General features: G+C 37.0%; 2 long non-coding RNA genes across 2 annotated transcripts; one reads left to right on the top strand and one right to left on the bottom strand.

Annotated features, from left to right (window-relative positions):
- Positions 1-8,545: 8,545 nt before the first annotated feature.
- On the top strand, positions 8,546-11,353 carry LOC130462862 (uncharacterized). Its single transcript, XR_008923701.1, has 3 exons — positions 8,546-9,333; positions 9,604-9,740; positions 10,665-11,353. It is a non-coding gene; the product is annotated as an uncharacterized lncRNA (long non-coding RNA).
- LOC110804617 (uncharacterized) lies at positions 11,168-15,558 on the bottom strand. Its single transcript, XR_002537781.2, has 3 exons — positions 15,029-15,558; positions 13,209-13,434; positions 11,168-11,300 (listed from the first exon to the last, which is right to left on the bottom strand). It is a non-coding gene; the product is annotated as an uncharacterized lncRNA (long non-coding RNA).
- Positions 15,559-23,549: the final 7,991 nt, after the last annotated feature.

Raw genomic sequence — 23,549 nt, 5'->3', positions numbered from 1 at the left:
AGCAGACCCTGCCCGCACGATCACCTGAATTAGTTTGAATACTGCGAAAGTGCTGCTGAAGTCTTAACCCAATTCATAAGCCTAAAACATACAAAAACTCTGGTAGAATCCCGTCCCGCAGTCAGTCATCGGAAAATTTTAAAGCCAAACGGAAATCTAGAATAACTCCTAGTCTAACATGCTTCACTCAACAATAAAGACAATCCACATGCAAAATCCATTGAAGTAAACCAAATAAACATGAAGACCAACTCAATACTAGACAAGACTCTTAACTCATTGGTTAATAATAATTCAGCTTCGAACGGGTATAATAACAAAGACTTACCGAGGGAAACAACCACTGAGGGAAACTGAGGGTGTTGGGAGCCAACCAAGCACCAAATAATAACGAGTCGGGCTTTCTATCGAAAGTCGGACCATACCGACGGAATTCCTGCGCGTTTAATCAGCGAATAACCAGAAGAATAAAACAACGTCTTGTATCATTCAAGGAGTACGAGTTTCTCTGACACGACTCCCCCCCATTGTTCATATTCAAGGTATATACGTTACAAGAGTTTTGAAGCTCATTCGGGTTGCACTTTACGTTAATTAGTATGTTATATTCAAGATTCATCCCAAAGACATAACTCACAAGTAATTCAACAATGACATAGACAAATATTTCAACAATGACACTTCATTTTAATCCTTTAGGACTTGTGATCAAACATAGGACTCAAGTGAATTTACTCCATTGTTCCTTCTCAAAAACACTGTTTGAGATAACCCGGCATTGCCCGTTAACAAGAGGGGTGTGCCCTTAGCACGAATTGTCCTTAGTTCAATTCACATAAACTTCTTAAATGTATTCTACACTTGCGGTAGAATAAACGATGCACTGAGGCAATAGAATAAACGATGCACTGAGGTAATATTCAATAGGCTCATTGTATGCTAGACATCCCGTACTATAGCATAATCATAATAACTTGCATGCGCAATACTCACACATGCATACCAATTTGAACAATATGCTTGACATAATTCAACGATTATCAAAGTCCATAGCATGATAGTTCAACAGAATCTATAAAGCATAAATCAATTCATAACATGCTCGTTCACATAGATTCAATAACAATTCTCACATGCTTGTCTACACATCAAACATGAATTCCCAACACATAAGTTCACATGATTCGCATTCAATATACTTCATAAAGTCCTCAAGGGATGGGTGGTCACCCTAGTCTTGTATGTACCTGGAATACCTAAGTACGGGGGCCACTGTGCGAATCACGACTCACTAGAAATCAACTCCTATAAACACAAAGGAGAAACTTAATTATTAATCATGTTTACCAAATTTCCAGCAACTAATTAAGAATCTAAAACCCTTGGTTTATTTAGAAATTAATCGTTATTCGTCAATTTAATAGTCTAAAATAGTCAACTCAAGTCCTAACATAAAAACATTGACTTTTTGGCTTTAAAATCATTAAAATCAACACTTTAAAGATTAATAATAAGTCTGAAAATTTAAGTTGATTCCCATAATTTAAATCTTCATTAAATTATGTGAATTAGTGGCTTGAACAATCGGAATTGAAATCCTACTAATAGGTCACCAATAAAATCATGTTTTGACCTTAAAAATTCACACTTTAATTAACCCTTAAATCTGAAAATCATAATTCCTTTGAATTAAAATCAATCTCATCAATTCAAATACTAAATATTACAACACGGTGTTCATAACCCTTACCAGCAATTTAAATAATCCAAATAATTAAATAATCACAATTAAATAATTAAAAAAAAATTTAAAAACTGAAATTTGAAAAGTTTGAAAATCAACAACACACACACACACACAAGAGTTGTGGTGCGTGTGTGTCCTTGGCGCACACGGCAACAACACACGAGCACGGGCCGCACCACACAAGCAGCGCACAAGCAATAGCAGCAACAGCGTGCGGGGCAACATTGTGTGTTGGCGAGTGGGGTGTTGGGCGAGAGAGAGAGGGGCGCGAGGGGTAGGGATGGCAATCACATCCGAATCTGAACCGAGTCCGAACCGACCCGAAGGAAAAATCTGATACGAATCTGGGAAAAAATAGTCTGAATCCGAATCCGATAACAAACATCCGAATCCGAATGGATATGGATCGGATATGGAGTATGTAGAGACTCCAACCCGAATCTGACCTGAGTCCGAATCCAAGTCCAAATCTGTAATACCTCGTATTTTTATAATAATTGTAAATATATTTTATTATATTTATAAAGGATTTTATGATTTTTAGAATTTATTTCGCATTAAATATTATTTAAATGTATTTAAATTAATTAGAATATTTATTATTTTAATTAATTACGAAACAAATTTAATTTTCGAGTCGGGAAATTTAATGGGTCGCAAGTAATTTTTAAAGGTTTGGGTTTTTAAATAAAAGTCCAACTCGTTTTATTAAACGAGCCCAATCAAAAGAATTTAATTCTAAGCTTTAGGCTAGCCCAATCATTTAATTGCTAAGCCTAATGTCAAATTCCCAAGCCTATCCCACTAGGGATTTGAGAGCCTATAAATAGGACTCTCCTCATTAATGATCCCCTTGTTTTTCATTAAAGTCTCTCTCTTTTTCTTGCCCGCACTCTTCCTCTCTCTCCTCTCTTTGTGTCGGCTCCTCACCCGCACCGCACAGCACTCCCGTGCCTTGTTCCCTCGTTGCCACACACTCTCGCCCACTCCCTCTCTTGCTCGCAGCCCGCAGCGTGCACCCGAGTGCCCTGTGCTGCTGCTCTTCCCCTGCTATTGTTGTTGCTGCGTGCCTTGCTGCACGCCAGCCCCTCACCCCTTGCCTCGTCTCTCTTGCTGCGCGCCCAGCCAGCCCTGCCGCCCTCGCTCTCTTGCGCGCCCAGCGACAGCCCTCGTCGCCCAACCCTCGCGCCAGCGCGCGCTGCTGCCTGCTCGTTCCCCTTGCCGCGCGCGCACATACACGATTGTGTGTGTGTGTGTGTGTGTGTTCTTGCTCGTTGCTCAATTATTTCGCCCAATCACAATTAATTCGTGGTTGTTTCGTGCTATAGGCCGGATTGGTATAATTCTCTTCTTCCTTACCTATTATATTTCAATTCCATATTTTAAATTATATTATTATTATTGTCTTGAATAATTAAAATGCTGGGAATCGGTTATGAACACCGTATTTTGAGGATTTTTATGTTTTAATTCATGAGGCGTGGTTTAATTATTAAAGCATGAATTTTCAGATTTGTTTATGTAATAAAGAATTGATTTTTGTGATGTTAAATTGGTTTTATTGGGAAATTCAAGTTAGGGTTTTAACCTAGACCTAATGGGTCAATTGATTAGCATAATTAGGTGATTAATTTAATTATGATAATCAATTATATTTTCAGATTTATAAAAAGGTTTAAAGTGTTTACTTTTATTGATTTTAAGGGTGGAAAAAGTATGTTTTTATACTAGGGATTAGTTTTACAAATTGAGACGATTATTTTATTAAAGAACGATTGAATTCTAATTATTAACAAGGTTTTATATTTTATAAAGTTGCTGGAAATTTAATGAACATGGAAATAATTAAGGTTTCATTATTTTGATGATAGGAGGTGATTTCTAAGTGAGTGACCGTGTTTGCAAAGTGTCCCCTACGCTTAGATATTCAAGGTACGTACAAGTCTAGGGCGACTACACTAATTGTCAAGAGACATTACATGATTGTTTATTGATGTGAATTGTATTACGTGAACTTGGTGGATTTATATTTGATTTGGTGGACAATCATGTAGATTATTATTATTGGAATTATTGATTTGTTGATTGAACAAGCATGTTTGGACTATTGTGAATATGGATTTCATTGTCAATCATGTTGTTCAATATTTATGCATGTATGGTTTGTTTCACATGCAAGGGATGAATTAGTTATTGTTATGCTATTGTACATGTTGTCTAGCATACTTTTGAGCCAATTATTTGTACATCGTTGTACTATTTATTTTACCACATGTGAAGGGTTAGCTCACGTAAGCCACCGCACATGTAGGGTTCAGTTGGGAATATTTTATATGAAATAAATTAGGATTTATCGTGCAAGGGCATAACCTCATGTTAATAGGCATGATGTGGAATCTCACCTTTTGTGAGAAGGAACTTGGTAGTAATTTCACTACGTCTTAATTTATTGATCACAAGTCCTAAAGGATTAAAATGAGATTGTTTTGGTTGTCGTTTATTAATGTATGTATGCATGTATGTTGTTTGAGTCATGAGTTCACCTTTAATTAAATATTAATAAACGTAAAGTGCAACCAGAACAAGCTTCAAAACTCTTGGAACGTATATACCTTGAGTATGAACAATGGGGGGGAGACTTGCCGGAAAGCTTGAATCTCCTACTAATGATACAAGACGTTGTTTCATTTAAATTATGCGCTGGAAGTCCGTCGGTATGGCCCGACACTCGGTATGTTCCGATATCTATTATTTATTATGGTGTCTGGTGGGCTCCCAACACTCTTCCTTTATGGAATATTCTTTTGGCCCGTTCAAAGCTTATTATAATTAAATTGTGAGTCAAGAGTCGAGTCAAGAGTCGAGTCTTGTAGTCATGGTTTACATGTTATTATTAAATGGCTTTTGCATGTTGATTAGTACTTAAGCGAGTGATGCATGTTTATAGTTTTATTTCACTCTAGCCTTGTAAGTACTCAGCTTTTTCTGACTACGTGCTTTATGTCTTTTGGTCATGGCCTTCGCCTTAATGACCCTATGATGATCCATCTTTTGCACTTGCATTGTTGGGGAGTAGATTAATTTAATTAGCAGATTGGTAGATAAAAGTACGATCGAAATCATGTAGCTTGGGATGATTGAGAGAGTTGCATTATTTTGTGCTTTGAAACTATTTTTAATACTTTACCTATATGTTTTGAATTGTTGGATTTTTAATTACTTTGGTTTTTGGGCCGTTATGCATGGTTCCAACTTGTAGGAGGCCTCAATAATTATTATTTATGTTGGTTTGAAAGTTAGTTAACATTAATTTCCGCTGCGTAATTCTGGTACTAGCCTTAATCGTTATCACGGTGGCGGTAATACTTTAGTAATTCCTTTATTTTAAGTTGGAAAATGATTTTATAAAAGCAAGGAATTATTAGGGTGTTACAAAATCAGACCCGAAATTGTTTCAAAGTGTATTATTTTTCGTACATAACTTTTTTTAAAAAGGATGTTCCTAATTTAATCTAATATATTTAATTAATGCGCATATATTTGTAATTTATTAATTATTAGAAACTTATCAGATTTTAGTAAATGAGAAATAGGATTTCTAATTTATTTTAAAATGACGAAATACAAGTTCTATGTAAGTAAAGTTAACGCATGATTCGGATTTTGATATGGATATGGATATGGATGCCGTTTTTTGAGTCCGAATTTTAAATGGATATGGATATGGATGCAATTTTGGAGTCCGAATTTTAAATGGATTTGGATATGAATGCAATTTTGGAGTCTGAATTTTAAATGGATTTGGATATGGATGCAATTTTAGAGTCCGAATTTTAAATGGATCGGATATGGAGTTTACTACATCCGACCCGAATCCGATCCATTGCCATCCCTAGCGAGGGGTGTGCGGGCACAGGAGCAGCAGCGGCACAGCGTGTGCGCTGGTTGCGGGCTGCGAAGGCGAGAGAGAGGCAACGAGTGTGTGCGCGTGAGGCGCGGGCAGCACTTGGCTGGGCAGGCACACGAGCAAGGCAAGCTCGTGCCTTGGGGCCGAAGGAAAGTGCTGGACAAAGGGAGAGGAAATAGATAGAAAAATTCTGAAAATTAAGGTTGGGGGTTTAATGAAGGGAAGGGGTATTTATAGGTTCTCATCCCTTCATGGGCTAGGTTTTAGGTTTTAAGGTTGGGCTTGCTTACGGGCTTAATTAATATTAATTCCTTGCAAGCCTTGTTGGGTTTGATCATGAAATATGACTGGGCTTGGATTAAATTAAATTCGTTTTTAAAATACGACCCAACAAATCCCGATTAAATTCGTTGAATTTATTTAATAAAAATTCGGTTTTCGTAAATAATTAATAATTAAATTAATTAAAATAAAATATATTTAATTCCTATTAAATGCAATTAAATTCATAAAAATCCTTATAAATATATTTTAATATATTTATAAATTACGAAAAATACGAGGCATTACAGTCGACCCTCCTTAAAAGAAGTTTCGTCCCGAAACATGGGCACGGAAATCACAATTCCAAAATCTAGACTTGAGACTTTATGAGACTTTAGTGCGTTTTCTTTGTAGAAAGTTTTAGTTGTTGTACTCTTTAAGTAATTCAACATGACAATATAGAGTGAAACTTCACTGAAAACACTAAATTAAGCATATCGTAAGGGGAAAGTTAGGTAAATAAGGTAAAAAGCGCGAAATTCTACCGCACTTTACCCCCTTAAAGAAAACGAGTTACGGCTCCGCAACTCAACTATCCTCGGGAAAAAGCTCGGGATATTTCTTTCTCATTTCTTCCTCGGCTTCCCAGGTAGCTTCCTCAGATTCTTGGTTACACCATAACCCTTTAACAATCTTAACATCCTTAGTCTGTGTACTACGCACTTTGCTATCAAGGATTTTGACAGGTCTTTCCTCAAATGTCAAACTTTGGTCTAACTCTATTGTCTCCGGTTGTAGTACATGCGACTTGTCTGGGATTTACTTTCTCAACTGAGATACATGAAACACATTGTGCACTCTATGCAAGTCCATGGGTAAGGCTAATCTATATGCTACCTTCCCTATCCTTTCCAGGATCTCATATGGGCCTATGTATTTTGGGCTTAACTTTCCTTTCTTCCCAAATCTCATTACACCCTTCATTTGTGAAACCTTAGGCAACACTTTGTCGCCTATTTGGAACTCTTCATCCCTACGTTTCAAGTCCGCATAGCTCTTTTGGCGATCTTGCGCGACTTGGATTTTGGATTGAATAGTCCTAACCTGGTTCATTGTGTCCTCTATCATTTGGGGACCCAGTACAACGGTTTCATTGATGTCACTCCAACATAAGAGACTTCTGCATTTTCTCCCATACAAGGCTTTGAATGGTGCCACTCCAATACTGGCATGATAGCTATTATTGTAGGAAAACTCAATTAGATCTAGGCTATCTTCCCATCCACCTTGAAAATCAATCACACAAGCTCTTAGCATATCCTCTAAGGTTTGGATAGTCCTTTCGGTTTGTCCATCTGTGGATGGATGGAATGTTGTACTCATTTTCAATGTCAGACCAAAGTTCTTCTGCACAATCTTCCAGAAATTCGAAAGGAACCTAGAATCCCTATCTGATACGATATCCTTAGGAACTCCATGTAATCTCACTACATGTTTGATGTAAGCTTTGGCAATTTGTTCCATTTTCTAGGTTTCTTTCATTGGTAGGAACACTGCTGACTTAGTCAACCTATCTACTACTACCCAAATGGTGTCATTTCCACTTTTCGACTTGGGTAAACAAGTGAAAAAGTCCATTGAGATACAGTCCCATTTCCAACTCGGAATTTCTAAAGGTTGGACCTTTCTCTGAGGTCTCCTATGCTCAATCTTAACCTTCTGACAAGTCTAGCATCTTGCCACGAATTCAACCACTTCATTCTTCATTCTTGGCCACCAATAGACCTTTTTCAGATCTTTATACAACTTATCACCTCCCAGGTGAACAGAATATGGTGTATTGTGACCTTCTCTCATCAACTTTTCCTTTAGCTCACTACACTTTTGAGGCACGCGCCATCGTCCTTTGCACCTCAAACTTCTATCATCGTGGATCTTAAAATCCCACTACTACAAAAATTGGCAAAGAGATCTCTTTAAAAACACCTCTTATATAAAAAGTGGGTCTCTTTTGTAGAGGAGAACTCATATAACAAAAAACGGGTCTCTTGTAATGCGTGGCCCCGTGGAAAGAAAAAGAATAGAGCCACTATCACAAAAAACAGGTCTGTTATATCGCGTGGGCCCTAGTTGAAGAAAATGAAGAAACCTAATATGCAAAAAATGGGTCTCTTTTCAACACCCATCCTTTTTCGATCTCTCTTCCTCTACACACGAGCAACCAGAAGTTAAGGTTTAATTTCTCTCTCCTCTTCAACCTTCAACAAGTTTCACTCTTCACTAAAAGAGAAGGGAGTCTCGGGGGAAAACCCTAAAAACGGCGACTATGAAGAAGCTTTTGGTGTAGATCTACGATCGAAAGAAGAAAATAATCGAATTGAAGAACCATTATATAAACTCTGCAACTGACACCTTCTTTGCACGCTTTTAATCCAAGGTATTTCTCTTCTAAGTATGCTATTTTTTTGTAGTTCTGTCGTAACGAAAGGTTTTATGGTTTAAATTAGATAGTGATATTTGCCGAAGGTGTAGGTGTTTCAATTAGGGCAAAATTTGTTCAGTTTTTCAGCATCTCTAGTGAAATTGTGATTATTGCAGGTATTGTTACCTATGATGTTATACTTGTTACTGATAGATTTAAGTTTTATGAATTAATTCATCGATTTAATTGATCTAGTTTTTAGATATTAGGGTTTCAATTGTGTTCGAATTGAATTGATTTTTTCTCTCCAAATACATTTTTCAGCCCATTTTCTGTATCTAGTTTCTAATTTATGTAGTTGTTGTGATAAATTTTAGCATTTTCTTATGGATTGATGTATCGTGTAAAATTATTATGATATCAAATTGGGGGCAAGGATATGTGTGGGAGGTTTTCACTACCACCAGCGAACTCACCACCACCGCCGACGAACTACAAAGTTAGGGTTTTTAGGCTTTCCTTCTCTTGAATTTCTTATTATGAATTTATGAATTGCTCAAAGTATTAGAATTTCGATTAAGTTAGGTTTTCTAATTAGGACAAATTGGTTGTTATATTTTGTTTATTGACTAGCGATTATTGAATGTTGTTAATTTCCCAAATTTTATTGAATGTAGATGATTTTTTTTATTAGCATTAAGTAGTGGAAGTTATATTGTTTGAGTTGCACACTAAGTGTTTGATAAAATTCCCAAATGAGTTGTTTGGGTTGTTAACTCTATGTTTTTTAATTCAATTTCTTGAATTTTGAATTTTTAGGTATAATACAGATAAGTCGAAAAGGATTGGGGCAGAAATACGAGTTGTCCTTGGGATTCAAAGTCGGATTGTTGAAGATATTAGAAGTCTTGAGGGATAGGGAATTCTTAGGGTTGAAAAGCTTGTCAGAATGAGCGCAATTGTTCAGGAATTTTCGGATTTGCATAATATAAGGTAATGATTCAACTCAAGCTATGTAATTTGATTGAAAGATTTAACCGATATTATATATATATACATATATATATATATATATATATATATATATATATAATTGGGATCTTATGAGAACCACCCCTTAAGATGAGAACTGAGAACAAATATCTCAGCCGTAGATCAAATCAATTTAACGGCCTACAATCTACCCGACCAAAATAAAAAATAAGGGTAAATTGGTAATTTCATCCGTGTTGAATGACCTCCCCTCTTTCTTCACAATTTCAGATATTCTTTCTCTCTCCTCCTTCTGTTTTCTCTGTCCTCCTCCATATCTTCTCTCTGCTATTCACTCTCTTCAACCTCGCTGATTAACGTTCCTGGTGCAAATATCTTCGCATCATCTTCTTTACAAAAAATTCCAGGTACGTATTTAAGTTAATTTATCATTGATTAAATTTTGATTCAAGTATTTGTGATCGGTTGTTGAAATTAGGGTTCTAAACTTATTTGATTCGATAATTTTTTATTTTAATTGCTCAAACGAGGGATTTTCAAATAGCGACTTTGCTTCAAGTTTTTCTGTCTTGATTTCTAATGTTAGGGCTTTTATAATTGTGATTTTGTTACATTTTCTGCGATTTGATTTCAAATATTGGGGCTTTTCAAATTGCAAGGTCCTGATGTATAGATGGCAGTCGGCAGCTTGATGTAAAATAGTGTTCTTAGAGTTTCTTGGCTCATTCTGCATTAAGAACTATCTATACATGGAAATTGTTCATTTAAATTGGTGGAAATTGTACTATCATGAATTCTTGACGTTGATTGTGTTGGTATCCATTGATGATATTTTCTTATTCATCTCCAGTAGTGGTAAACTAGTAAACTGTGGATTCTGGTTTGACCGTCTGAGTGTGCGTGATATGCGTAGTAGTCATTGTTTACTTGGAAGAATGATGTGTTGTTATGCATATGCCTATGGTACCGAGTTTATAGGGCGTATTTAGCTCTGCTTTTAGCACTTGCAATATGTTTTAGTTGTTCATGCCTTCATTTGTGGAAGTGTAAATTGCGATTTTATTCTTGATTTCAGGACTTTGATTGAATGTAGTACCAAATATTGTTATAATACTTGCATCATATCCATTATTTTTAATTTGAGTTTGTTAATTACGTTATGTGATGTATTGTTACATTTGATTTGAATGATTTCTCCTATAACTATTTACTTGAGAGGCATTTGATTTAATTCTTTATCTCACCTCCCCCCCTAATTTTAGAAGCAAATTACCGGCCCAAGACTGACTTACTGAAAGATCTTGCTATTTTTGTTGTTGTTGTTGTGACAGGTGCAGTAGCCATTCCTAGGTAGCGGCTAATCAGGTAATTTTGTTTCAGTTTTAGTGATGGCACCCTGCTGTGACAAACGGTGGGATCCAATGGCCATTGTAACTGACAATACTGTTGGCATACTAATCGGAATTCCTCCAATCAGCAATACCAACAGATTGTCAATTTCATCTCTGTATTTTCTGTGCTGAATTGGGTACGTCACTATTAACTCAACTACTATTCTAACAACAGTCGGTATTATGCAGAAGTTTCTAATCGTTGTCAACTCCTTCATATATATTTACTTAATTAGCTAGCTTGGTATATATGTATAATTTTATATATAAATAATTTGTACAGTAGGGTATTACTATTACCTTTTGGAAGTGACCAACTTGGTTGGTGCTGTCAATAAGGTGAGCAGCCTTGCCAAAGAAGGTGCGAACACCAGTGGATATTACAACAGCCTCGATCTCACCTTGCTTGCAGGTGGATCCTGAGAAAACTTCATCACCAGGGTGTTTGATTACAGTCAAGGATTCACCAAGTTTTCTTCGGAGGTTAGACAACTTGAGTGGGAGTAGATTGATCGATCTTGAGTGGGTCACACCCTCAACATCTAATATCTAGCTTGAAGTTGAAACGCCTTGCACCTGTCCTAGTGTTGAAAATGCTTTATTTTCTGTTGTACAAAACATGCAAGTAATGCCTATTAGCTCAATTGGTAGAGCTTTGTGCAATGCACAATGATGTAGGTTCGAATCCTACGTAGGCCACTCTTTGTTATTTCGTTTATGATACTAATTCTCCTATTTGATTATTTTTTACTTTTGAATCAATTCTATTTACTTTTACAAGTTTTTTATTTACTTTTGAATTGAACAAAAGGAAAATTATGTTACCTAGTTTAGAGAAAAGAGACAATCTTTATCTTTAGTCCTTGTTGGTTTGTTTTATAGAGGTGACTGGAAATCTGACCAATTATGCCTGTTCTCAAGTATTTTGGATGCCCCTGATCTTATACAAAATTCGCGTAGATTTCCAGATTTCCAACACTAGGTCCGGTGTAGTCAGGCGTGTGCAACAGTGCCGAGAGTGTTGTTGTTGCAGGGAGGGGGAGTGGGTACTGATACATATTTGGTTTAGCTTGGATTCTTAGTTTCAGTTGGTTTGCTGGCAATAATTCAAGGCAAAACACCAGCTGCTGTGTTGTTGTATGTTACAGTAATCAGTTGGTAATCAGTTGGTAACTTGGCCCTTAGTTGACTTTGGCCATTGTTACTGAAACTACGTTTCTGCTCTGTTGGTGCTGTAATTCTACCGAGCATTTCTATTTCTATTTTTATTTACTTTTTGTATTGTTTTATTTACTTTTAAGTTAAAAACCTTTACTTTGACATTCGACCAAATATTTCTTTCTTATAGTTTATTTCATATTGTACAGAGATAAAAAATACAATAGAAGTTTCATTATTGTTTTGTTTACTTCTAAAGGGATTTAATTTACTATTAGCGAGAATTAGTTTACCTTTGCTCAAACATGTAGAACTTTCCCATTTTTCCTTCACGAACTTCGATTCATCATGTATACAGGGCATATCAACTCAAAGTTTAAAATCACAATGAAGATGTCAAATATGCCATTTATGGAAAAAGCTTATACGAATTCATAATTAGCTTAATGTATTTACTTCTTAGACAAATTCATTTACTTTTCTCAAATTTTGATCTACTTTTTCAATAATACAAGAATACGATACGACTTTTACACATAGTAATCGTCAACCTATATAGGATTTGAACCTACACCCATGTGCAATGGCACATTGCTCTACCATTTGAGCTAATAGGTTTCGACTTTATATTCAAGGAAAAAATTAAAATCAAAGTTCCATTATCTTTTATTTTACTTTTAGAGAGATTTAATTTACTTTAAGAGATATTTAGTTTACTTTTAGAGAGAATGTATGTACAAGTGGGAAAATCATCCACCAAAAAGACCAACAACTAAAGATAACAATCCTACCAACAAACAAGCACAAAGACCTAGCAAGAAAGCGCAACAAAACAAACCAACGACAGTCAATAGAGGTCAACTATGGCACAACTGACTGCTCACATTGACCAGATCTTTGAGCTTTACTAACAACCTACACCAACATCAGATTTATCACAACACCATAAACAGGCTGCAAACTAGCACCTGAACCCCATAGCCAGACCCAACCAAACCCAAAACCACCTGCTGAAATACCGGAACATAATGAAGATAAAAACAGCATACTGAGATGGCTGCATCACTCTCAATGAATTGAGCAGGCAACATAGAAGCACAAGCAGCCAAAAAAAATAAATACCAGCAAGACAGAGACCAAAAAGTCTATTCAGAAGCATACATCTGATATTGATTCATCAAATTGGAAGAACACTGAAGGTGCGGTAGAAACTAAGCTATTAAGATGATTTATAGCAGTTACATAATATAGATTATTTCTATTTACTTTTTTCGGTTTAGGAAGGGTGGCTTATTTAAGGATAAAGGTCATGAATTCGAGTTTTACCTTTTGAGTAGCATTTGCCTGAGCATCATAAGGCAAGAGAAGATTCAGATTTCCTGAGGACGAGAGCTTCACACCATTTGTTAACATCACCTTATTAAGATGGCTTCTAAGGCTCTGAACTTGACATTTAACTATACGATCTGGCAAAGGATATGCTCCGAGGAATCCTGGCCATCTTTAAACTAGTCATCATCTATACCCAAATCATCATTCTCAGGATTTTAATCTGAAAGCAACATCAGACAAAGTGACATTAGATTTTCCTTCCTACACAGTGACCATGTGTTTTGCCTGTGACAACTCTAAACCTTCTTTACTAAAACTGACTGCAACAGATCAGCACCGTCAATGCACGCAGAACACAACCACCAAAACTGACTAGCGAGACAATCAACCTAAGTCAACTAATGTCAAAAGCATCATGCAATTTCTGTCGTATAAAGAAACAACCATCAAATAAGTCATCGGACACCATGCCAGTACGATATTTACTTTTGAGTTTACTTTATTTACTTTTGAGTTTATATTATTTACTTTTTAGATTTTTTTTGAATTACTTCTAAACATTTTCAACATCATCTGAGCATGCATCACTCTCAAATGACTACATAAGCAGGAGCTAGAAAAAGCCTCTGTAACAGTTAGTTTACTTTAAGAAATATTAAGGTTACTTTAGTTCAACTTTATTTACTTTTTAATCAGTTCTATTTACTTTTATGAATTCTTTATCTACTTTTAATTTGAACAAAAAATAAGTTATGTAACGCTATGATACATAACCTTTATATCATCCAAGCAAAGTTGAATATAAAAGCAACAAAACAGCAAAGACATGAACAGCAGCAACCTAACTAACAACCTGCAATGACAACAGACTAATCACATATTCCAACTGAACCCTGCAGTCAGACCCAGCCTACCATCGCGTAGCTGAGCCTGCTGTTCCATGGACTATAATTGACATCTGAGATCAATGTTCTTGCTCGTTATCCTACATGTATCTCTATGGAAATTGGGAAACATTATGCATTAAATTCTGGTATACAGAAACTATTTGGTGACCCACAATTACTATTTACGTAATAGATGCATCCAAGAACATCTCATTCTAGTATTCTACCACATAATTCTGACTAAAAGAAGTACGAAAATTTTATGATTGGTTCTTCCTCTTATGCCTGTAAATGAGCATCTGCTATGAGCCTATGGCACGAAAACTCTTACGGCAATCATGTATCTGTTTCAGAAACTAGGAAACTCAGAGGAGATTCAGGGGAAACATTTTTTTTAAAATGAACAACTCTTTTCTCTAGCTCCTGCATATATCGTGCCTAGCAACGCTCTTATATTACACAATTTTATTTTTTACCTGACTAGCAAGGCTCTTATCTTACACAATTTTACTTCTCAACGTATTTGATTTACTTTTACTATCTTTCTATCTACTTTTCTAAGTAAGAGCAAAATAAAACTTTGAAATCTAATTGATTTACTTATACTAGATTTCTATCTACTTTTATAACTTTTAACTTCAACAGAACTTGTATGCAACAATTTTGGACGAATTTAAAGAAGAATTAAGATACCTAAAAACAACCAAGACTGAAACCTGATTTTGAAATCAATTCGAACAAATCAAAATCTAAAAATCTGTGAAGTAAATTTGCATCCCTTACCAAATCACACAAATTCTAACCAAAATTCACAGAAGTTCAAGAGCAATAAACCTCGAAAAAACTGACTAAAAGTTCAAGCGCAATAAACCTCGACAAAATTTTCTAAATTACCTACCTCATCATATTAAGGAACTCAAGTAATACCTTATTTTCGGCTTGATTTTGCGACTGGAAATCAGCATTCGATTATGCAGCAAAACCATGACGATCTCCAAATTTCAGCAATTTCTATCATCTCTTCAATTTAATACACAATCGAGCTTTTCCAAAATCACTCAAAAATAGCGGCAATTTTGAAGCAAATTCCGAATCGTATGAGATTTTAATCCGCTCAAAATTAGTTCGCAAACAAAAATTAAGAATTAAAATGCTTATAAATCGAACTAAATTCGCATGTTTGCCTTTGAATTTGAAAAAATTGGCAGCAAATTCACCAAATTATACAAACTAGGTTTCGATTTTGAATTCGATTTATATATTCGAGTGAAAAATCGAACAATCTCATAACAATTTAAAGGAATGTAGAGAGAAAATGCGTATTCGAGATCGAATTTGGGAAACTGTTAGACGAAAGTAGGAGGAATCGGGAGGAAAAGAAATTGGTTAGAGAGAGAAAGGGTCACCCAGATTTTTTGGAAGTTACAGAGAGAAAGTACGCGTGTGAGACCTTGAGATAGATTTGCTTGAAATTCAATCGCAGCCGTTAATTTTTACATGATCTGACGGATCGTAATAGTTCTCATTATAAAATAGTTCTCAACTTAAAAAGGTTATCACCAGAACCTGGTCCTATATATATATATATATATATATATATATATATATATATATATATATATATATATATATATATACTTGGTTGAGTTAATTAAGATTCAGTATTAACTAATTCATTGATTTAGAGACACAATTTTTGGTGTAGTATTTATCTGTCTATAGTTTTATCAAATGTCTATTAGCAAGGGAGAAAAATTATTGCAATCAGGGATTACCTAGACCTACTTTTTTACAACTTTGATATTTAAAATATCAATTATTTGTCATCTGTTCTTTTAGTAGATTCCTTTTCTTGTATAATAATATATATAGTTAGTTGTGATTACATATGTTAAAAGGTGTGATAAATCTATTTAGTCACTCTAAGTGTGGATCCCAAGGACTTCTATATCAACTTGGTTGCAATGGCAAGCTTCTCTACCTTTAAATGTTTGGATTAGTGTTCTGTTCGTATTGACTTCTATATCAATTTGGTTGCAATGGAATTAAAGCTATGCAAGCACCCATAGTGCATTAAAAGATTCAAAATGGATCTCTTTCTACTCAAATATATGAATTGTTGACTCTACTCAAATATATTTAGTCACTTTAAGTGGTCTCTTGACGCCTTATAGGCAACTTTCTCTACCTTTAAATGTGTGGATCAGTGTTCTGTTCGTATTGACTTCTATATCAATTTGGTTGCAATGGAATCGAAGCTATGCAAGCACCAATAGTGCATTAAAAGATTCAAAATGGATCTCTTTCTACTCAAATATATGAATTATTTTCATTAATGAAAAGTACTTAAATTTCTTTCACGAACTTCTTTTGGTTTGTTTACAGAGAGATTCAACGTGAAGGCTTGAGGATACAAAACAAAATCCAAATTCCATGGGAGTATCATCCTCTGCCATATATTTCTGTAATTGCGAGGAGAGTTGATCCTAGCATTCAGAGGAAAAAATTGTAGATACATATCACCGGTTAGAGTTGTATATTTCTTCTTATCACCTCCCATGTATTTCAGATCATTCATTAGGCATTTTAGTAGTAGTTTTAATTATCATGTGTTTGCATCGTTCGTTATGATATCATATGTTATTCACCTGAATGAGGGACTTGATATCTTCTAGGCCAACGTTATTTTTTTTGTCTCAGAGATTTGTTGGTGTTTATATGTTGTCATTTGTGGTGGCAGTGCTGCACCGACAATTATCTGCCTATTCATAGAGAGGCACCCTCCTGTATCGAACTAGCAATTGAGCATGCAGCAAGCCTTGTTACTAAATTTAAGGTGAATTTTGCAATGTAACTTCTTCTCCTCTTGAAACTGTTGTGGCATTCTGGCGTATTACTTATATCTGCATGTTTTTCAGCTTTCTAAGGTTGTTGATATTCTAGCTCTGTACCGCAAAGGGAGGAAAGATTAGGCTGTTAATGATGTGGGCTTTGCATACTTCCATAAGGAGGCCCAGGACAGGGTTAACCTGAGTATAGCCCACCTACATATGACATGTGGGTCCAAAGGCTGAATGATGGCCCAAGCCTGATCCCTTAAGCAATAAAAGGACGTTCTAATCCACTTGATTCATGGCCAGGTCCAAAACCAAAGGGACCATCAGGCCCTATTCCATACTCTCACTCTTGGACACGTGGTCCAATCCCCAGCAGGCATCACATCTTACAGCTAGGGTTATTGGATCAATTCCCAAGTAACCCTAGCCCTATAAATAGTTCAGATCCCAAGGTAAAAGGGGCATTCAATTCATTCCCACCTACCTTAGACTATCTTTGCTCTGCCTTCTCTCTACAGATTACTTCTCCCTCTAGCCAATACATACTTAGGCATCGGAGGGAATATTCCTATGAGAATATATTCTGGTTTTGCAGGTTACAGAAAGATCGTACTATCGCATACTTGATACCTCCGAAGAACGCGTGACACGCCATCACCATAAAATATCCCACAACATTTGGCGTCGTCTGTGGGGAGGTATAGTATCATGGCCGAACAACAATCTGAGGAAAGCGCAGAAGGAGCGCGGTCTGCTAACAACAAAGGGCAGCGCCCTGTTGACGCCTCAGCAAGCCGTCTAGCCTCCGCGAGATCCCTGCGGCACATGTTGCATGGTCTCCATCAGAACATCACGGATGAATGGCAAGGAAGACTTCATCACGTCCTCCAAGAAGAAATCACCAAGTCCTTCAGCGAAACCAACCCAGTGCAAGGAAGCGGCAAGACGGTGGAGTCAGTTGCAAATGGACGCGGCCCACCCCTGAAAAGACGGCCTCTAAAGGAGGAAATCCGCAATGTAAGAGAATAACGTCCAGGATGGCGGACGAGCCCAGCACCACGAAGGCCAGCTTACAAGCCTCAGGGTCGTCACTTCACAAGTAGGCTCACCATGACCTCTGGAAGGCTGCAAGAAACCTCACCCGAAAAGAAACTGGCCGAGACAATGAAGTAAGAAGGAAACGAAAGAAGCCGCCAACGGGAAACCTTTTTGTCTACAATACGACTCTTGAAAATATTCTCCTAGCTGAGGGACAGAATCTGGGAATAGAACAGTGGTCTCCCAAAAGGCCGCCTGCATCAAAACAGAACACCCCGTTCTGTGTCTTTCACAAGGAGGACGGGCATGTGACAGGCTAAATCGCACTCCTATCAAAGATAAACCTAATGTTCACCAACTAAAAATATAGTAAGGGAAGCAGGGATCGTATCCACAGGGAAACAGTGTTCTTTCTACTATTAATTAACTAATCTAGACTACTGGTAACAAAGAGTTGGATTGGTTTGTATATTAAACTAAGGCAAATAATCAAACTAGAATACTACAATATTAAGGGAATCTAGGGCAGCGGTTCACCATAAACACAGACCGGGATTGGACAACAGACAATAACAATCAATTAACAATCATAACTAGGAAATCATGCATCTCTCGAATCTTATGAATTCCTTAGGATAGAACAACTAGCGGGCTCTCGCTACGTACTAGAAATAATTCCTATCTAATAGCCACAGACCAAAAACATCAGATTTATACCTCTCGGCGCATAATCTAAGGTTAATCAAACTCAAATCAAAATAGTCCGGCCGAACAGAATTGACGAGCAATAATAATAAGCTATAGAAATTATAATCAATCAACCAAATATCATGTCCACGTATAATCCCAATCATGCATTCATGGATCCCCTAAACCCTAGAAATTAAACTACTCACTCATGATAATAAAATAACAAAGCAATTAACATAATAGAAAACATGATTAAAGAAATAAACTGAATTAGAACAAGAAGCAATACCTAATTGAAGAACAATGAATAATGAAAGCTGGAAATTTTGATTGAAAATAAAACTAAGTGTTGGAACCAATTTGAGAGAATAATAAGCTAAGGAAATAAGCTAAGGTTCAAAACTAAAATAAAAGGTGTCACTAAAAATATAAGGGGCTAGTATTTATAGTTTGCCCAAAATAGAGCCCAAAATCGGAAATAAAAACTCGCGAAATATGCTGGAGGTTGGCGTCGCCCGATCGGGCGATCGCCCGATCGGGCAATGTGCTCGATTGTCGGCCCGATCGGGCGAAATTCCGCCCGATCGGGTGGTTGCAAAATGCCCAGAACAGCGCCCAGAATGACCGCCCGATCCGGATCGGGTGCGTGTTGAAACTGTACGATCCTCTATCTTCAACACGTCATATCTCCTTCGTGATTCGTCGGAATTAGGCGAGTGACCACTTGTTGGAAAGCTATTGAAGTCTAGAATCCAACCCAATTGGAATTACATCATTTAGAGTTGTAGAACTTGAGTTATTCTTAAAATAGTGGACTATAGTCATTTTTGTACTTCCTTCGTTATTCGCTTTGCTTCAAAACTCTTCAAACTTAATGTTTGTGCTCTCGAAAGTACATAATTTCTTGTATTGATTCAAATGAGTTGGAAATGCACAAAAATATGCTAATTCCTACAATGATGAACCTGAAACTACAAACACACTACAAGGAGCACATTAGTACTAAAAATCGCTCCGAAGAGCTCATTTGAGATCAAAAGTACTAAGGGACGGGGGTAAAAACTCTATATAAAACACACATATCAAACTCCCCCAAGCTAGATCCTTGTTTGTCCCTAAGCAAGAAAATCATCGATGAATACAAGACCAACTTCACCCCCACCATATTTCAAAATGAAAAACATAATTCAAGGCAAAATCTAACGAGCATGCATCAATGTCAACCAATCAAATCCACCCAACTACAAATCCTCCCTAACAATCGTCACGCAAAGCGAACCACAAGTGCACAATGGAATTCAAGACTAGTGCTCACACACTCATCACTCATTTATGTGGCGGGTAAAAGATGTACCCGTTCGCTCTCCTCCCATTATATAAGTGAACAATGCCCTCCCAAACTCACAACACTCGTGTGTCTAGAAAAACATACACTCAACCTAGTAGTCGACTTGAAATGTGTCATGTCATAACTTGCATTGATAAACAACTATTTTCACATAAGTACGACTCTATGCACAAAGGTCGGAAGGTCTTCAAAGCTTGTAATGTTAGGCTTAGGTAAGGGTGCGGTAAATTTGGGTATAATGTGAGCTTTAAAGCCTTGGCTTTGGGGAGCATAAATCCTAAAAACAACCGTGATCAATCAATATAATGACCCTAATCTCCCACTCAACACATGACAAAACAACAAATAGCCAACACCATACTTTCTTGCCTTTTTTCACAATTGTAACCAATCACTCATAAGGATATGAATTTGCAGAACTTGATTGAAACAACACTTTGAACTTTTTATGAGAGTAATAGATTTTCTCTTTCTTTTCTTTTTCAATCTCTTTTTTTTTTTTCTTTTTTCTTTTTTAGCAACCTTCACATTTGTTTTGTTCTTTCATCTCTTTTCATTTTCAACTCATTTTCAACAACAAACATGATAAGACGAACTCCATTTTCAATACCTACTTTGTGCTCAAAATGTAGCACATTACAACTCCTTCACCTCACTACTATTAGCTCCCTCAAGCTAGGCTTGGGACTAGTAACCAATGGGGTTTTTCATGGGCTTGTAATATGGCTAGTCACCGAATAAAAGGGCACAAGCAACAACATGGGTAGAAAAGGAGGGGACAAATGTATCTAATTTCATCTGAAGGCTACCTAAATAGAAAAATTCCTTCGTCCTCCACAATGTGCATGTATATGAGTCATAAAATACTACTAATAGTTGCAAATCAATACTCAAAGTCAATGACACACCAGGAAGCTATCACACATCCTAACCAAATCAACTAGTCAAGCACCAAGTCCACAAATAGTTAGTCGGAGTTGACTCATGTTAAGGCATCAAAGCAATCGAATATCAAATCATGGCTAACACATCTACATTGCCCATCATCAAATACCAAGAATCAAAATAATTTTCGTTCAAGGGGCACAGGGAAGCATGATATTGTATTCATCGGAACGTATTTTTGTATTTTTTTTTTCAAAGCAATAAACTACTCTAGTAAACATTAAACACACCAAAATAAACACACAAAAATAAGTAAATGCAAAAATAAAAGGAAAAACATACCTAATATGTACAAGTGAGTGAAACACCCCCCAAGCTAAATCAGACAATGTCCTCATTGGCTCAAGGGGTATCATGAGGAAAGTGAGCAAACCGTGGCTTATTTGTCGCTGATTCGCAAATCGCCCGATCGGGCAGCAGATCGCCCGATCGGGCGAATTTCGAACCTTTTCGTTGAATCTGTGCGCGCCCGATCGGGCGCTCCTCGCCCGATCCGGATCGGGCGAAATGCAATGCCCATTTTCTTCGACTATTTCCAACCTAGAATCATCTCAAACCCTCGAACTGACGTCATCACCAACCGCCCGATCGGGCGGAATTTTGCCCGATCGGGCATTTGACTCGCCCTTTGAGTGGATCGGGCAACCGTCGCCCGTTCGGGCGATTTTTCAACATTTTCCTTGAATCGACACGCGCCCGATCTGGCGCTCCTCGCCCGATCCCGATCGGGCAAAACGCAGACTACTCCGTTTCAGCTTGAATTCAACTTTTTCGAACTTGGAGCCTTAGACCTGCACAACATTAAACGTCCAAACCGTAAAATACCCTCTTCTCACCTCTCTAACACCAAAAACTACTATGAAACACACACTTGCTCAAAAATTATACTAAAACACACAAACAAAAGCGAAAAATACACTACGAAAAGCAATAAATGGATAGTGAAATACTCATCCCCTATTAGATTGATGCAATGTCCCCATTACACAATCTTAGTTTATGTACAGACAATGAAAGGAAGGGTATGAGAGCCACGACAACTCATCGAATGGGGGCACCAAAGATGGTGCCATCTGGTGTCGAATCAATTTCCTTGGATGAGCTATGTGGCGCGGGAAGTGACAGACCACGACCCCGATCATGAATACGGTGCCCACCGTTCACCGAGCTTTCGGCCTTTCGGGTCTCAGCATCATCAAATCGTGCCTCTCGCAAAGAGATTGGTTAGTAAATAACCAACGAACGAGCGCAGAAGCTTGTCATGCGCACTCGCACAACTTTCGTGCAACAAGACATGCACGATAATCAACAACAACATTTGCATAAAGTCCGAATGAACTCTATGCCAGTAAGGAGTAGGATGCCTAAAGGAAGAAGAACAAAAAGAAAAAACAACAATAAAAGAAGAATAAGAAAAGGAAGGAAAAGAGAAAGTAGGCATACTCTCCTTATGGAAGTTGTTTTTACGGACTATTGATTCTTCAACCTCAATAATCAATGAAATAGCTCTCTCAGTTTTTTGGAATTCATGGTGGATAGGCTCTTCACCATATAGAGCTCTCTGCAAAGCATCCACCTCTTCTTTGTAAGTATTGTAAGTACCTGCAAAAGATTCACAAAGAGGAACATACTCTATTGGGTCATTGGGCTTTTGATTTTCATGGGGAGGAGGAAGATCCTCAAGTAAAGGTTTTATGGGGAAAGAGAAGGGGAGTGAGACGGTGTAAACGGGGCTAAGAATAACCCTTCTTGGACTTGGAATATGAGGGGTAGGGGTTGACACAACAACAAGGGTTTTATCAACTTCAACTTCCTCATGGACTTGCTCTATGACATATGGCTTTTCAGTTTCAACAAATCCTTCATCCATTGATCCAGCAGTCAAATCATCATCCTCCCACTCATCCTCAGCCTCTGTTATAAGCTCCTCCCACTCTTGGTTGCCTATGGGTTCACTCAGTTGACCCCCATCCCCAACACAACTCGAATCATTATTTTCAATAATTTCTTGAACTTTTCTAAATCTCTCAAGAGTAGCCTTACTAGCTTTAATAATCTCATTAGTAGCCTCTTGAGATCTAGTACACTGAATCTCAATCTCAGAGTTTAATCTTCTTAATTCCTCTAAGAAGCTATCTCTACTTTCTGATTCGGGTTGAACAGGATTGAGCAAGGGTTCACAATAATACACGGGAGAAGCAACAGTGGAATCATGAGGCAAAACATTGATATCCATGCAAGGGTTAGATAAGTCGTTAGAATATACATGATTATCATAAACATTAGAATGCACCTCATTATAACAAGCATTCAAGGGAGAGGGGGTAGAAACATGTAGATTATGCTCATAATTTGGATTAGCACATGTAACATGAATCGCCATTTCACGCTCATACAAATCCCTTGCAAACCACATATAGTAATCCCACATATCATCCAAAGACAAGGCTCGAAAATCGCCATTAAATCTACTTTCTATCACATTCCTTGTATACTCATTTAAACCACCATAAGCAAAACCACAAGAATCCCAAAGATTAAAATTGTGGTAACCAATAAAATCATTTAGCCTATCGAAATACACCCAAAA

Source organism: Spinacia oleracea, chromosome 6, assembly GCF_020520425.1.
Source record: "Spinacia oleracea cultivar Varoflay chromosome 6, BTI_SOV_V1, whole genome shotgun sequence".
Taxonomy (NCBI): domain Eukaryota; kingdom Viridiplantae; phylum Streptophyta; class Magnoliopsida; order Caryophyllales; family Amaranthaceae; genus Spinacia; species Spinacia oleracea.
This window is presented reverse-complemented; position numbering and strand designations above follow the sequence as displayed.